This window comes from Delphinus delphis, chromosome 18 (genome assembly GCF_949987515.2).
Source record: "Delphinus delphis chromosome 18, mDelDel1.2, whole genome shotgun sequence".
Taxonomy (NCBI): Eukaryota; Metazoa; Chordata; class Mammalia; order Artiodactyla; family Delphinidae; genus Delphinus; species Delphinus delphis.
This window is the reverse complement of record NC_082700.1, coordinates 23,740,894-23,755,227: the sequence shown is the minus strand read 5'-3', so window position 1 is coordinate 23,755,227 and position 14,334 is coordinate 23,740,894.

The window sequence follows — 14,334 nt, the reverse complement described above, 5'->3', positions numbered from 1 at the left end:
CCCCCCCCGCCCCGAGGTGGGTGGAACTTGTCCAATCCACCGAGGGCCTGAATAGAACAAGAAGGCAAAGGAAGGAAGAATTCAGCTCTTCCTGCCTCATTGGGAGATAAATCTTCTCCTGTCCTCAGCGTTCCTTATTCTCAGGCCTTCAGATTAGGACTGAATGACACCACAGGCTTTCCTGGGTCCCCAGCTTCCAGATGGCAGATCATAGGGCTTCTCAGCCTTTGTAATTGCATGAGCCAATTCCTTATTTATCTACGTAAATATGCGAATTTATACACGTAAATATATGTGTATCTATCTACCTACCTACCTAGATACCTTGGGAAAGAATAAGCACAAAATATGAAACTCGAGAGTCTGGCAAGATCTGGTAACTGGTAATTAGTCAAGGTTTTCTAGAGAAGCAGAATGAATATTTTATATACATAGCTCTCAAGTTTCATGTTTTCTGTTTATCCTTTCCCAAGATGTCCCCACATTTCCTGTCTAGCTAACTCTATTCTATAATTCTCAGTGGAAACATTGCCATCTCTGAACAGCCCTCTTTGAAACCTCCATTCCCAGTCTGGATGGGGGGCCCTGTGTCCTTCTGGGCAGTCTGTGCTTATGTCTCCCATAGCACGAGTCACGACACACCTTTTTTACTGAGTCTGTCTGCCTTCCTCGTCAGGGTCAAAGTGCTTTGGGGGCAGGTATCAATCATTTTATCTCATATCAACTCGAGCGTAGTAGCGTGGTGTCCCCAAGCATTCTTTAATTCTATCCTGCTTTCCTAATTGTCACAAGACATGTTACTGTGTATTATCTGCTCCACTGTCAGGCAGGTTTTGTGATGCCAGGGAGTTTGTCTGTTTCATTCAATCCTCAGCTCTCACAATGGTACCTGGCACAGAATAGGTGTTCAAATCATTGTGTATTTGTTGAATGAATGAATGAATGAATGAAGTTAATATTCATGCCCACATCCTGGCTTTGGCCCATGATTTTTTCAACATGGCAAAACACGCTTTTTTTCAGTTTTCTTTGACATGAGATTTTCTAGTAAGTTGTAACTGACTATGTGACTTTGGACAAGTTACTAATCCTCTCTCTGTTTCAGTTTCTCCATCTGTGGCATCATGATTATAAGAGAACCTACTTCATTAACTTTTCATGAGGAGTAAGTGAATTTATACACGTACAACATTCAAACAGTGCCTGGCACATAGCAAGTACTCGATAAATGTTAGCTATCCTCTTCCTCCTCCTCTTCATCATCATCATCATCATCAAAATTACCTCCATTTTCATTTTATATTCCCTAATCCTTTAAAATCACACCTCTGAATCATTTCTCCTACCACACAGCCTTCAAGTAACAATTATGTCAATAATTTTAGGGGCTGCAGGACTGTCTCATGCATAGTTCTCAGCACATGCTAGGTGGTTATTAAGCACTTGGGTAGAATGACAGTTTGGAATTCCTCTTTTAAAATACTTGCATCGGGCTTCCCTGGTGGCGCAGTGGTTAAGAATCAGCCTGCCAGTGCCAGGGGCACGGGTTCGAGCCCTGGTCTGGGAAGATCCCACATGCCACGGAGCAACTAAGCCCCTGCGCCACAACTACTGAGCCTGCGCTCTAAAGCCCGTGAGCCGCAACTACTGAGCCCACACACCACAACTACTGAAGTCCACCCACCTACAGCCCATGCTCCACAACAAGAGAAGCCACCGCAATGAGAAGCCCCCACACCACAATGAAGAGCAGCCCCTGCTCGCTGCAACTAGGAGAAAGCCCGCACACAGCAACGAAGACCCAATGCAGCCAAAAATAAAACATATAAATTAAAATAAATAAATAAATTGCATCTTTATGCACAGGTCATCTCTTTAGATTGCCCACTACTGAACCAATCTGTGCTTTTCAACAGAAAGTGAGTTTTGGTGAAACAGTCTTTTCTTGTCTGTTCCTCCCACTTTCGTTATGAATAACAGTTCTGAGCAGAATAACGATAGCATTTCTATTTTTATACATGACATTCATCCACCTGCTTTTCCAAACCTGACACCTGAGCCAGATACATTTCACCCTAGGTTTCGAAAGGAACTGAAACTGGGAGAAAAAAATGTCCTCAGGTGCTCCAAGAAGCAAATAAACACACGGCTGCAGCAGCCATTTCCATAGAGATGTTAAAAAGCCAATCTGAGTGTGCAATTCCAAGTCAGTTGGACAGGTGCAAGTCACACTATGGTGGCTTGCATTCCTACGGTGCCAATAAAAGTTTTCATGCCCTGGAAATGTACTACTAATAAAAATAAGATTTTCCTGGCATCTGTGATGAATGCTGGTGGGTACTGAGTAGGTTGTCTGAGGCTGGCTTGTGTCTGTCTTTAAGCATAAAGTTTAAGCATCGTCCAAAAGGTGGCACTGTTTGTTTGTTTTTATCATGCTTAATTACGGAAGCTGTATTATGCAGGCACATTAGTGATCTAAATGAAGACAGAGCAGAGATATCATCCTCCACACAAATCAAACTGTCATTTTATTATAGGCCATTTCAAACTCTTCATCTTGTTCCTCGGCGAATGAATATGTCCGAGCTGTTAAATGTAATAACTGCGATGTCAGCAAACCTCTTACTTATTAAGCACTTTTTTTTTTCCTGTCTAAAGGGGATTCTGGAATCCATTTTTGAAATCACTACAGAAAATGGGTAATTGAGACATAGTTAACTTTTCAAGCTTGAAAAGCTAGATTTTCAAATGTAAGTACTTTTTGGCGATCTTTAAGTGTGACTACACAGGGAACACACAACACACAGCTGGTAGTTGTAGGTCACTGGCTGTTAGAAAGCATTGTTCTTTGAAATTACTTGTGAAGCAAAAGGTGAAAGTTCCAAAATAACTTTTTAGAACAAACAGGAAATTAGGACTGGTGACGCTGGTTAAATCTCAAATTGTACTAGGAGATACTTCTGTGTAGGAGTGGGACAGGGTGACAGATGGCTTTTTAGGGGTACTTCTGACATTACGGTAAACATACATACATATTTTTGCTGGCCCAGTACATCTTTAGGAAATCACCTTCCCCATTCTTGAGTTACTTCTATTTATTTACAGTTTACTGGTTAAGGCAAGTCGATGGCAACCTTATATTTAATGGGGTAGGGAGGTACAGAGCTGCCATGTCCCTGAAGGGGAGGAAAATCAAGTATTTTGTTAATGAGTAGTATTCCCTACATTTGGAGTGTGATCTGCATAAGGCTTGGGAGCAGAAGTCAGTGAGTGGTTTCACTAAGTTGAGGGAGGGGGGAATTATTATGCATGGGAATGAATAAAATTCCTGACAAAAACCTTTTCTGAATGAACAAAGAATCACCTCTGGGAAATTACACTGAATGTGCATTAATGCACATAACAGGGTGGGTAGGGATGGTTTTTACTCCAATGCCTACAAAGCCACTTAAAACCAGGGCTAGATCAGAGCTTTATAGGGTAGAGAACATTTCCCCATGTACACAAAAAAACATTCAGGAAACTAGCCTCCTTTCTGATACTAGCAGAAAGCAAACAGTGTACAGATGTTTTTATTATAGTATGTACTATTTGAAATACTGTCAATTATGCCCAGCACTGTAAGAGAACAGGTAGGGTTATAAGCTGCTAAGAGTTTTGTAGCAATTAAGCATTTCCAAGAAGCAATAAAGATTTATCTTATGTATATTTAGTAACAGCTGAAATTTTATAGGAGAAAGTGCTAGAAATTTTCATTGTGTCTACAAGTCTATTTTTCTTCCTATTGCATCCTTCCATATTTGTAATACTTTGTAATATGTTCTCAGTGGTTTCAGTATAACATGTGTTGAAGTTACCTACTCACATTTTATGTTTCCTGAAGAACTTAGTGTAAGGAGATAGAGATAGGACTCACTGACATAGGGAAACTGCTTAGACGCAGATCAAGCAGACTAACTGGGATAGATTTGTCCTCTATTAGTTTCTGGGCATATATGCAGTAATGTTGTTGAGTATTTGGTTTCCCTTGATACTATATATCAAATAAGAACTGTTTGATACCTTTTATAATGTACTTCAGGTGATCATCAAAAAGTGAATTTGGTCACACGGTTCACCTGCCTCCAGCTACATAATGAATATGGGTGCATAATAAATCTTACTATATTTAAATACAGTAAAGATGTTAAATTGTAGGTTTCAGAGTCAGACATAGCTCAGTTTGAATCTTAGCTGCTATTTACTTGCTATGGGACCTTGCCCAAGTTACTTCACCTCCCTGAGCTCTCATTGCCTCATCTATAAAATGGTATCAACCTCAGGATTGTCTTGAGAATTAAATAATAAAATTTATGTAAAGAACCCGGCATAACGTCTGAACATAGTAAGTATGCAATCAGCATTATCTATGAAAATACGATTTTTTTCCAAAAACTTTTACATACCTTATCTCCTTAAACCTCATGATAAGTAAGCAGGAAAAGCATTATCAGGCTCCACCTGAGAAAACGGGGGCTCAGAAAGTTTGAAGGATATACTTCCAGGTTACCTAGGGGGGTAGTGCAAAGCCCAGCTCTACTGATGCCCAGCTTGGTGAAGTTTTCCTGGCCAGCACTGTGTAGATGACTAAGAAGGACTCCTATTCATAAGCCATCTTCATGCGTGTGACGGGTAGTTTTATGTGTATAGATAGCTAGGCTTTATATAGTACCCAGTATTTGAATCAAACACGAATCTCGGTGTTGTTGTAAAGGTATTTTGTAGATGTGGTTAGAGGAAAGGAAATTGCCCTTGCTAGTGTGGCGGGCCTAATCAGTTGAAGGTCTTAAGGACAAAAATTGAGGTTTCCTGAAGACGAAATTCTACCTCCAGATTGTAGCACTAAGACCTGCCTGAGTTCTCAGCCTGCTGGCCTGCCTTAAGAATCTTGACCTTGCCAGTTCCCACAATCACATGAGCTAATTCCTTAAGCTAAATCTCTCCCTTTGAACTGTGAAGTTTATCTCAAGTCATGTCTAGCTAGTGTAGTCAGCGTTCTCCAGAGACGGAACCAACAGGATATAAATGTGTATACATACAGTTCCTGTGAGGTATATATGTAGTATATATCCTGTGTGTGTGTATATATATGTCCTTACATATCCTGTGTCTATACAGTATATATACATATGTGTATGTGTGTGTATACAGTTGACCCTTGAACAACACAGATTTGAACTGCGAGGGTCTATTTATACATGGATGTTTTTCAGTAAATACGTACTGCACAGTCAGTCAGAGGTTAGTTGAAGCCATAGATGCAGAATTGTGGATACAGAGGGCTGGCTGTACAGACATACACAGACTTTAGACTGCATGGAGGTCAGAGCCCCAAACCCCCACATTGTTCAAGGGTCAACTGTGTATAAGTATAAAATCTCCTAACAGTGCCATTTCTCTGAAGAACCCTTACTGGTTCAATGCACAAGTAAAATCCCCTAGGATGCCCTTCCTGGGGGCAGAAGTAACCCTGGTTACAGGCACACTGCGTTATCCCCACCTCTAACTGTATGTGGCTGCTACAGGAGCTGGATCCAATCTGCAGAGTAGCTGCCTCTTCCATTAAGCTGCACCACCTTAGACTGCTCTTGAACTAGGATTCTGCTTTGCCACTTCAGAAGCACGGCACGTGACATTAAAAGACAGTACAGACCCGCAAATGATAATACTTAAATGACAACACACACCCACAGATGTGTACATCCACTGATGTCTCAATATGTGGAAGCAGATTCTTGACTTTGGACACAAAGATTCCATGTTGAGATAATCCTTTCCACCACTCCAAGACACATGGAACTCTTCCGATCCCAGCCCCTGCAGTTAAATGATAAAGGCTCAGGAAATGAAAACTATGCTTAACACCACCTAAGAGAAACATTAGGAAAAACTGACAGAAAATTATCCTATAATTTTTTTCCAAGCCAAGAGGCGCAGACCTGCCTCTTCTTTCTCCCTTGGGTAAATTTCCTATGTTTGTATCTGTCAGTACCTCATGGCATTAATTCCTTCCTGCTGTCTCGGGACAACCCATCCACCTGGATTTTGGCTTTCACTCCTTCCTGCCCCTTCAGGAGCCTCTTTCTGTCAACTATCCCTTCCTTGCTTGACAGAGTTTTATTACTAATGGTAAGCAGAGTGATAATAATAATCTCCACGTATAAGCGATTTCCCTGAATTGCAAGTCTGTGAAACCATTGTTAGTCTTTTCAGTGTATAGATAAGGAAACTGAAGCTTAGAGAAGCTACAGGAGTGCCCCCAGCTACACTAGTTAAAAAAGGCCCAGAATTCAAGTCTGTCTGAATCCAAAGTCTTCTCCATTAGCTCCTTCACATCCTGCTCTACAGGCTCAAATTTCCTCCAACAGTAACCGTAACATAAAAGGCACTAAGCCTCAGTTCCTTCAGGCTGTTTTAGTTGTAAAGCTCAGCCTCCCAAAAGTATGATTTCCAAAGTGTTAAAATGGGTCAGGCACATCCTTAGGAGTCCCGGAGCCCTTCCATATCAGGTCGTTAGCCCAGGGTTCTCCCTCAGTGTGGGCTGCCAAGGGCCAACTGTAAAGAGGTGTCCTTTCCTTGGATAACTTCCTCCTCTTTGAAAGTCCAGGATGAATGTTCATTGCAGCTCTATTTACAGTGGCCAGGACATGGAAGCAGCCTAAGTGTCCATCAACAGATGAATGGATAAAGAAGATGTGGCCCATATATACAATGGAATATTACTCAGCCATAAAAAGAAAGATAATTGAGTTATTTGTAGTGAAGTGGATGGACCTAGAGTCTGCCATACAGAGTGAAGTAAGTCAGAAAGAGAAAAACAAATACCGTATACTAACACATATATATGGAATCTAAAAAAAAAAAAAAAAGAAAGAAATGGTTCTGAAGAACCTAGGGGCAGGACAGGAATAAAGATGCAGACTTAGAGAATGGACTTGAGGACACAGGGAGGGGGAAGGGTAAGCTGGGACAAAGTGAGACAGTGACATGGACATATATTGAGGACACAGGGAGGGGGAAGGGTAAGCTGGGACGAAGTGAAAGAGTGGCATGGACATATATGCACTACCAAATGTAAAATAGCTAGCTAGTGGGAAGCAGCCACATAGCACAGAGAGATCAGCTCGGTGCTTTGTGACCACCTAGAGGGGTGGGATAAGGAGGGTGGGAGGGAGGAAGATGCAAGAGGGAGGAGATATGGGGATATATGCATAGCTGATTCACTTCGTTATACAGCAGAAACTAACACAACACTGTAAAGCAATTATACTCCAATAAAGATGTTAAAAAAAAATAACTACAAGAAAGAAAGTCAAGGATGGCTGCTCTTTTCCTATAGAGCAGGACACTCATGCTTGCGGGTGGGGCTGCTTGAAACCTGGGTCTTCCTGTGCTTTGTAATTGTGTTACTGTGGAACACCTGGTACGGGGATGCCACTCTCCACATGTCTCCACAGTCACTCCCCATCACAGACTCCTACCGTCCCTGCCATAGTTGCTGTCCTGTCTTATGCTTGGGAAGTTCATGAGTGGTGAACCCCCAAAGCCCTAAATTTGGAGTGAAGAGCACTGGCACAACCTTGAGATGGAATCCCACCTTAACCCTTTGATGTGTGACATGGGACAAGTTGCTTAACCTACCTATGCTCTGTATTCCCACTGGAAATGTAACTCACCCTTGCCTCTGTGGGTTGGTGTAAGGGACGTAGTGGATTATGTATGTAAAGAAGTACATGTAGCTTGGTGCATGGCACAAGGTAAACCTTCGATTTCCATTCCTGTTGGATCCAGATGTTTGCACTCATTTTATGTAAATTACCACCTTACTGTATATAGTCTTATAGTTTCTTCTTATTGTTGCATGGGCCAAACTGCATGCTCCCTAAAATGAGGAGAATGATGTTCAAACTTCCGGGGTGAACATACAATAATTGCTCAATAAATACTTATCAAGTTGATTTATTGAACTCCTACTGTATGTGGTATGTAAAAATTAAGTGTCAGGCCACAGATGTACCTATCTTTGAAGAATTTATAGTTTAACAAAGAATTTTTAAAGAGATATTTCTATTTTTTTCCTCTTATACAGTTCCAAATTTACTCATTGCTAGAAATGAACTGTGTCTGGAAATCTAAGCACATGGTATGTTTGTACATTTCCTCAGCTACACAGACAGGCCTAGTAAGTTGTAGAACCATGGTCTGAAATGAAGTCAGGAGAACCTATTTTCAGTGCTGTGAGTGACGGTCTCCCTGGCTGCCTGTCTGACTCTCAGTACGAATGAGACGATGAAGTAGATGCCATTTGTTAAGTACTGGGGTGTGCTACCCCTTTGAGCTTCACAGTTCTCTCACCTGTAAAATGGGACGAAAATACTGCCCATGTAAGGATTAAATTAGGCTATGTTAAAAGTGTCTAGCACTTGACCTCTGTTAGGCACTCAGTGGGCAGCAGTTAACATTCCTCAGCCTCAGCTCTCAGCTCTGTCTCGGCATCCTTTAGCCTGGCTGCTCTCCTGCCTGTGTTGACTTATTACCTCCCTCTACTCCCCTTGGTAGCGATGGCTCCTGTCTTGTTCACTGCTGTGTTCCCCAGCACCTACCAGTGTGGGGCACATGAATGGAGCTTCAGAAAATTTTGACAAATATTATAATGATTATATTATAGATGCAGGATTACTGCGTGAGAAGCAGTGTGATTTCTTCCTATAGTAATTTTCTCCATTCAATATAGGGAAGTTGCTTAACCTGCCACAGAAGGGCTTCTCTTAAACATCTATGAGGCTTTATACACTTTAAGTATTCTTATTTATATGGTAGTTTTTAAAACTTTAAATATAGAAATATCATATGATCCTACAATTCCACTTCTGGTATGTTCCCCAAAGAATTGAAAGCTGGGAATTGAACAGATCTTTGCACACCCATGTTCATAGCAGCGTTATTCACAATAGTCAAAGGGTGGAAACAACCCAAATGTCAGGTTTGGATAAGCAAAATGTGGTATATACACACAACGAAATATTATTCAACCTTGAAAAGGAACACAGCTCCAGTACATGCTACAATATGGACGAACCTTGAAAACATTATGCTACGTGAAAAGTCACATACAAAAAGACAAATATTGTACGATTCCATTCATGGGAGGCATCTAGAAGAAACAAATTCATAGAGACAGAAAGGAGAATAGTGGTTCCCAGAAAGGAAGGGCAGAATGGAGAGTTATTCTATAACAGAGAGTTTTTTGTTGGGGATGATGAAAAACTTATGGAGATGGAAGGTGGTAATGGGTTACACAACAGTATGAATATACTTAATGCCGCTGAATTGCACTTACAAATGGTTAAAGTGGTAAATTTCATGTTATGTATATTTCACCACAATAAAAAAAAATCTTACTTAGGATAGTTCAGACCAGTAGGAGAGTCTGCTCTGCTCAACGGGAACAGGGGCAGGAAGGGAGCTACCCCCATGGAAACTCCAGCCCAGCCAGCACTCCCAATGCTGCCGGGCATCTTTAATTACCACTGCCACTTGACTGTTTCTCAGTCTCAACTGGGGGCTGTGTCGGTTGGCTCCTGTCAGATCCTGATCGCCCTGCAGAGCTGCCTTCCCGGGCTGTAACTGTCTTTTCAGATTACCATGGTGGGAGGACGGTAATCATTTGCTTGAACCTGATTGTGTCCTCAGCGCGACACTGGCTGCTGGGCATATCAGAGCGTGAATGGAATTCAGCTGACTTGAAATGTTTCCCCCAGCTGGCTTTCTCCCCACCCCACTACCCAACCCTTTCTCCTCAACTTCTTTGCCTTCACTGTAGCTTCCACTCTTTTGTCAATATGGTCCAACTGTCAGGATAAAAATGGTATCTTGTGCCCACCTGAATTTCCCACTGATGGCATCCATACCAGAATAAGTCTGTCTGTACTGCAGATCAAAATGATTTCTTTTCCTCCTTAGCTGCCAGAACCATTCTCATCACTGGGAATCAAATCTGTTCCATGAGCTCATATATCATCATTACCCACAATACAAATTCTGAAATCAAAGCAGACTTGGCAATTTTATTGACGCTCAGAGTGGAACAGAGCCCAGGTCACCCTGAATCAGTTGCGCTGGCTTTGCCTTGCTGACAACAAACATGTCACTGGATATTAGCAGAGAAAAGAAGACTTGGTAAGTTCACTGCAGAAGGTAACTTGTCAGTGACAGAGGTGGGATATTTTTATCCTTATAACTCAATGCTAATGAAATTGGTGGGGATAACACCTGCCTGAAAATGTGTCCCTCAGGGAGCAGGGAGAAACAGAAAGCATGAGAGTCGGCTTGTTTTCGAAGTCATTTTTCTCAATATAGCTATGATTTAATCAAGGGATCTTAACAAGAGCGGAGGAGTCAGGGACCCAGAGCGATAACCAACGAGGCCAGTTTTGGCACTCGTAAGCATGGCCCCTGGATCAGCTCTGGAAGGCTCAGCTAACCCATCTCACCTGGGTCTCAATGTTCTTATTTCTGCAGCAGAAAGAATCACACTGTATGGCCCTTTGCTCTTTTGACGATAAGATGCTGTTTGTTAAGCGACTGGAGATCTAAGATGAGAAAGAATTATAAATATGGGTACACCTCACACTATCATTTTAGCAAGGGTTGACGTGGGGAAAGAAAAATGCTCCATCATGAGAGGTTACTGTCTGGCTCTATGAGGGAATGCAGTGGGGGGGGGGGGCGGCGGGGAGGGAGGGCAATTAGAAAGGGGAAAGATGTCAGTTGATTGGAGGAAGATGAAGGGAAGGAGAAAGAATAAAGACATTTGTCAGGGGTCCCCAAGCCTATCCTCAGGTATGACGATTCACTAGAAAGACTCACAGGACCCAGAAAAGCTGCTGTACTCATGGTTATGTTTATTACAGCAAAAGGACGCAGATCAAAGTCAGTAAAGGAAGAAGGTGCATAAAGGAGACCAGGCACAGGGCTCCCAGCTGTCTTCTCGCAGTGGAGTTTCATAGACAGCACTCAATTCTCCCAGGAATGCTGTGCGACAACATGTAGGTAGTATTGCCAGCTGGAGAAATTCATCCCAGCCTTAGTGTGCAGAGTTTTATTGGAGGTCAATCACATAGTCATAGAGCACCTATATGACTGACCTTGGATACTCAGTCTCCAGTCCCCCTCAGAGGTCAAACAGATACAAAGCTTCAGGAATACAAAAATAGGCACTCACCGTAAGTCACATTATTAGCATAAACTGTCTCTTGTGGCTTAAGGTCCCAATGACACGGTTATCAGGCAAGATATTCCAAGGGCTCAGAGGTGATCTCTCAGGAGCCAAAAAGACCAGTCCTTTTTTCTGGATGTGCTGTGTTTGGGCACCCCCAGTCTGCCGAGTTAAGCCTTTACTGCACAGAAGGAAGTGGAGTCCAAACCCCTTCTACCTGCCCATCTTAAGGGTAGGTCGCTGCTAAGCGAGCTGAACCCTGCATGCTATGCACTAACACGTTAAAGTTATTGCAAACACACAATTTATCCATTACTACTCCTTTCTTTCAAGAGTCTCTCAATCGTCTTTATTTTCAGGTTTGATTTACCAAATTTCTTTCGGAACTCAAGGCTAGGAAAATGTATTACCTTCTCATGCTACCTTCTCATGTGTTTCTTTGAAAAGCCAAAGAGAGTAATTATAACCCAGCATCTTTCCCTTTTCCTTGCCTACCTGCATGTTCAGGGTTAAGTTTTGTGCTCATTGGAGCAACTTTTCTCAGCCTGTTTTCTGGTATGATTGCTGTCTTCTCTTCCCCTCTTCAGTGTGACAGAGTAGAAAGAGCAGGACTTGGGAACCCAAACGTATGGACTCAAATCCTGGCTATCCAACATGCTGGCTGTGTGGCTTCAGATGAGCACTTAACGCACTTAAACATGTGCCCTCATGGGTAAAAGGACTTTTCAAAGCTGTTGTAAGGATTAGAGATAAGGATATAAAGTGCCTCCTGTTTGGTGGGTGCTAAATAAAGGATAGCTATTCTTATTACCCTGTGTTTTCCCCCTATTAGTGGTTTATTTTTATCTCTTTGCTTGAGGGGATTTTTTGGGGGTGAGAGGGCATTAATGTAAAGTTCCTTAAATCTCTCTTGGTAGCTGACAGGATATAAACATATAAACAACTTGTGAGTGTCTGGATTAGTCACTTTATATGATGGGTACAAGATCTGGCCTCCCAGGTCTCTGGTTGCAGGAAGCACGCTCCTCCGATGGCCCCCGCTGCTATGTTCGGAAGTCCTTTGCGGCATCTGCGCTGAGGCCACCCTCCCTCCCATGGACTGCTCCCTGATGGGCGCCACAGGAACAGTAAGGCAGCCAATTCCCAGGAAATGTCATATCCCTCTGACAAAGAATTTTACCCCAATGGCCTTCCTGAACTTTCCTTAGAACTGCACTTCATCCAAGATGCTTCCACCGGACCACCCTTCCTTCCATCCTGTCCCTTTCACTGGAGTCAGACCTGCACATGGACTGACGTTTCTCCCAGCTTTTCCTGGATCCCACCTCATTTTCTCTCACAGATGTTTTCCATAATGTTTCTTGCACGTTTAATCTCATCCCGGCATCTGCTTCTTGGAGGCTCCAGACCTGTCCATAGACTGTTGGCCTAGAATATGGTGATTGACAGAGTGAGCTGCTCCTTATGGGGAGTGGGTTTTATCCATTACAGACCCAGTATGGTACCGGCGCCTTCCTTATACTGCGATCCAAGCACTCGTTCTGCAGCAAATCTACACGTGCAGTAACCAGAGACACTCCCTTGGGTTACTTGGCTGCATTCTGAAAGGAAGGGATGGTCCACACAGCTTCCCTCTTGGTCATGAGATTGTCTCAGACAAAAAGAAACATCACAGAGAGCATGCCTGGTCCTCAGGGGGGTGGATTAGGCTGTTGAAAAATTCAGATCTGTGTGTTTTTAGGCAGAATTTCCCTTCGTTAAACTAAACAGCTACCATCAAGGAGCATTCATTCCTCCTTGACTGACTAAACTACACTTTAACACACATTCTCAGCTGTTTACCTTTCCTACCTTAATCAATAAGGAGGTGAGAGCAAAGAGCTTGACATCTATTAGCTGAATCAGTGTGAACACATTGTTGAGGTTGTTACTGTGCCTCCAAGTCTGTTCGGGGAACTGAAACCAATTGAAACTATTTTAAGAGTCTATGAATGTGGGACAGTTTGGATGCTATCCAGTCTCTGCCAGGACACTTCTTCTTTTGAATATGTCTGTATTACTAGAACATTACTTGCCATGTATTTGCACTCAGCTGGCACTGTTCACTTGTTTCTAGATAAAAGCCCCTGTCACAACCATGGCTCCGATGAGGAAACCTCCAACAGGCCTGAAGCCCAGAGGCCCAGCTGAGGGGAAAGGGGATGCAGTAACGTGTACGAAGGATGGTCCAGGCAAGCAGAGGCAGGCAGTCAACAACAGGTGTGCAACAGGCCAAGAGCTCTGCCTGCAGATGGAACCTTTGGATGCGGGGCCTCTGGTAGCCAGAAATAGGCAGAAGTCCAAGCACAGTGGTGGTCAAACCCAGGAAGGCTTGTCAGGAGGTGATGCGGCTCCATTCCCTGAGAAGGAAGGATCCTGGGCAGGAAAGCATAGCAGAGGCACAGGCTGGGGCAGGAAAACCAGGAAGCCAGTTATTAGCAGGAGACTGGTGGGAAAAATGATGCAGGAGCCCAGGGGCTAGAAATGCATGGCCAGAGTGGGGGAGTGTCAAGGCCAACAGTGCTCCAAGGAAAAACTACTTAGGATTCTCACGACCAAGGAGAGGATCTGTGTCTGATTATGGTCTGGGAGGACGAATTTCCTACATGTCTAGGGGGTGGGGCTGGGGAAACAGGAAAGGATCAGGGAAGAAAGGGGTTAAGTTAAGAATGCTCCAGAGATTGGGACACAAACAAAACAGTACAGCAAAAAGCACAAAAGATCAAGATCTAGGTAAAAGGAATCCCACTGCCTCTGTGGTCCCACTAACACTTCATTGTCCAAAACATCATGGAGGATACGGGTTTGCTTCTTCTCTGAGCCTGTGCAGGCGTGGTTCCCATAGGCTCACGTCGGGGCTAGCACCCTTTTGGCTAATTCAGCTCTAGAAGTCTCGGTAATTTGGCTCTCCTCTTAGTTGAGCTGCACTAGACCCTCTTGTGTCCCAGGCCCAAGACCAGCCCACGGCTGCCACCCCAGCTGCCAGCACAGAGACTGGAGCTTCCCTGGATGGCTCAGGCAACTTTGTTCAAAGGAGC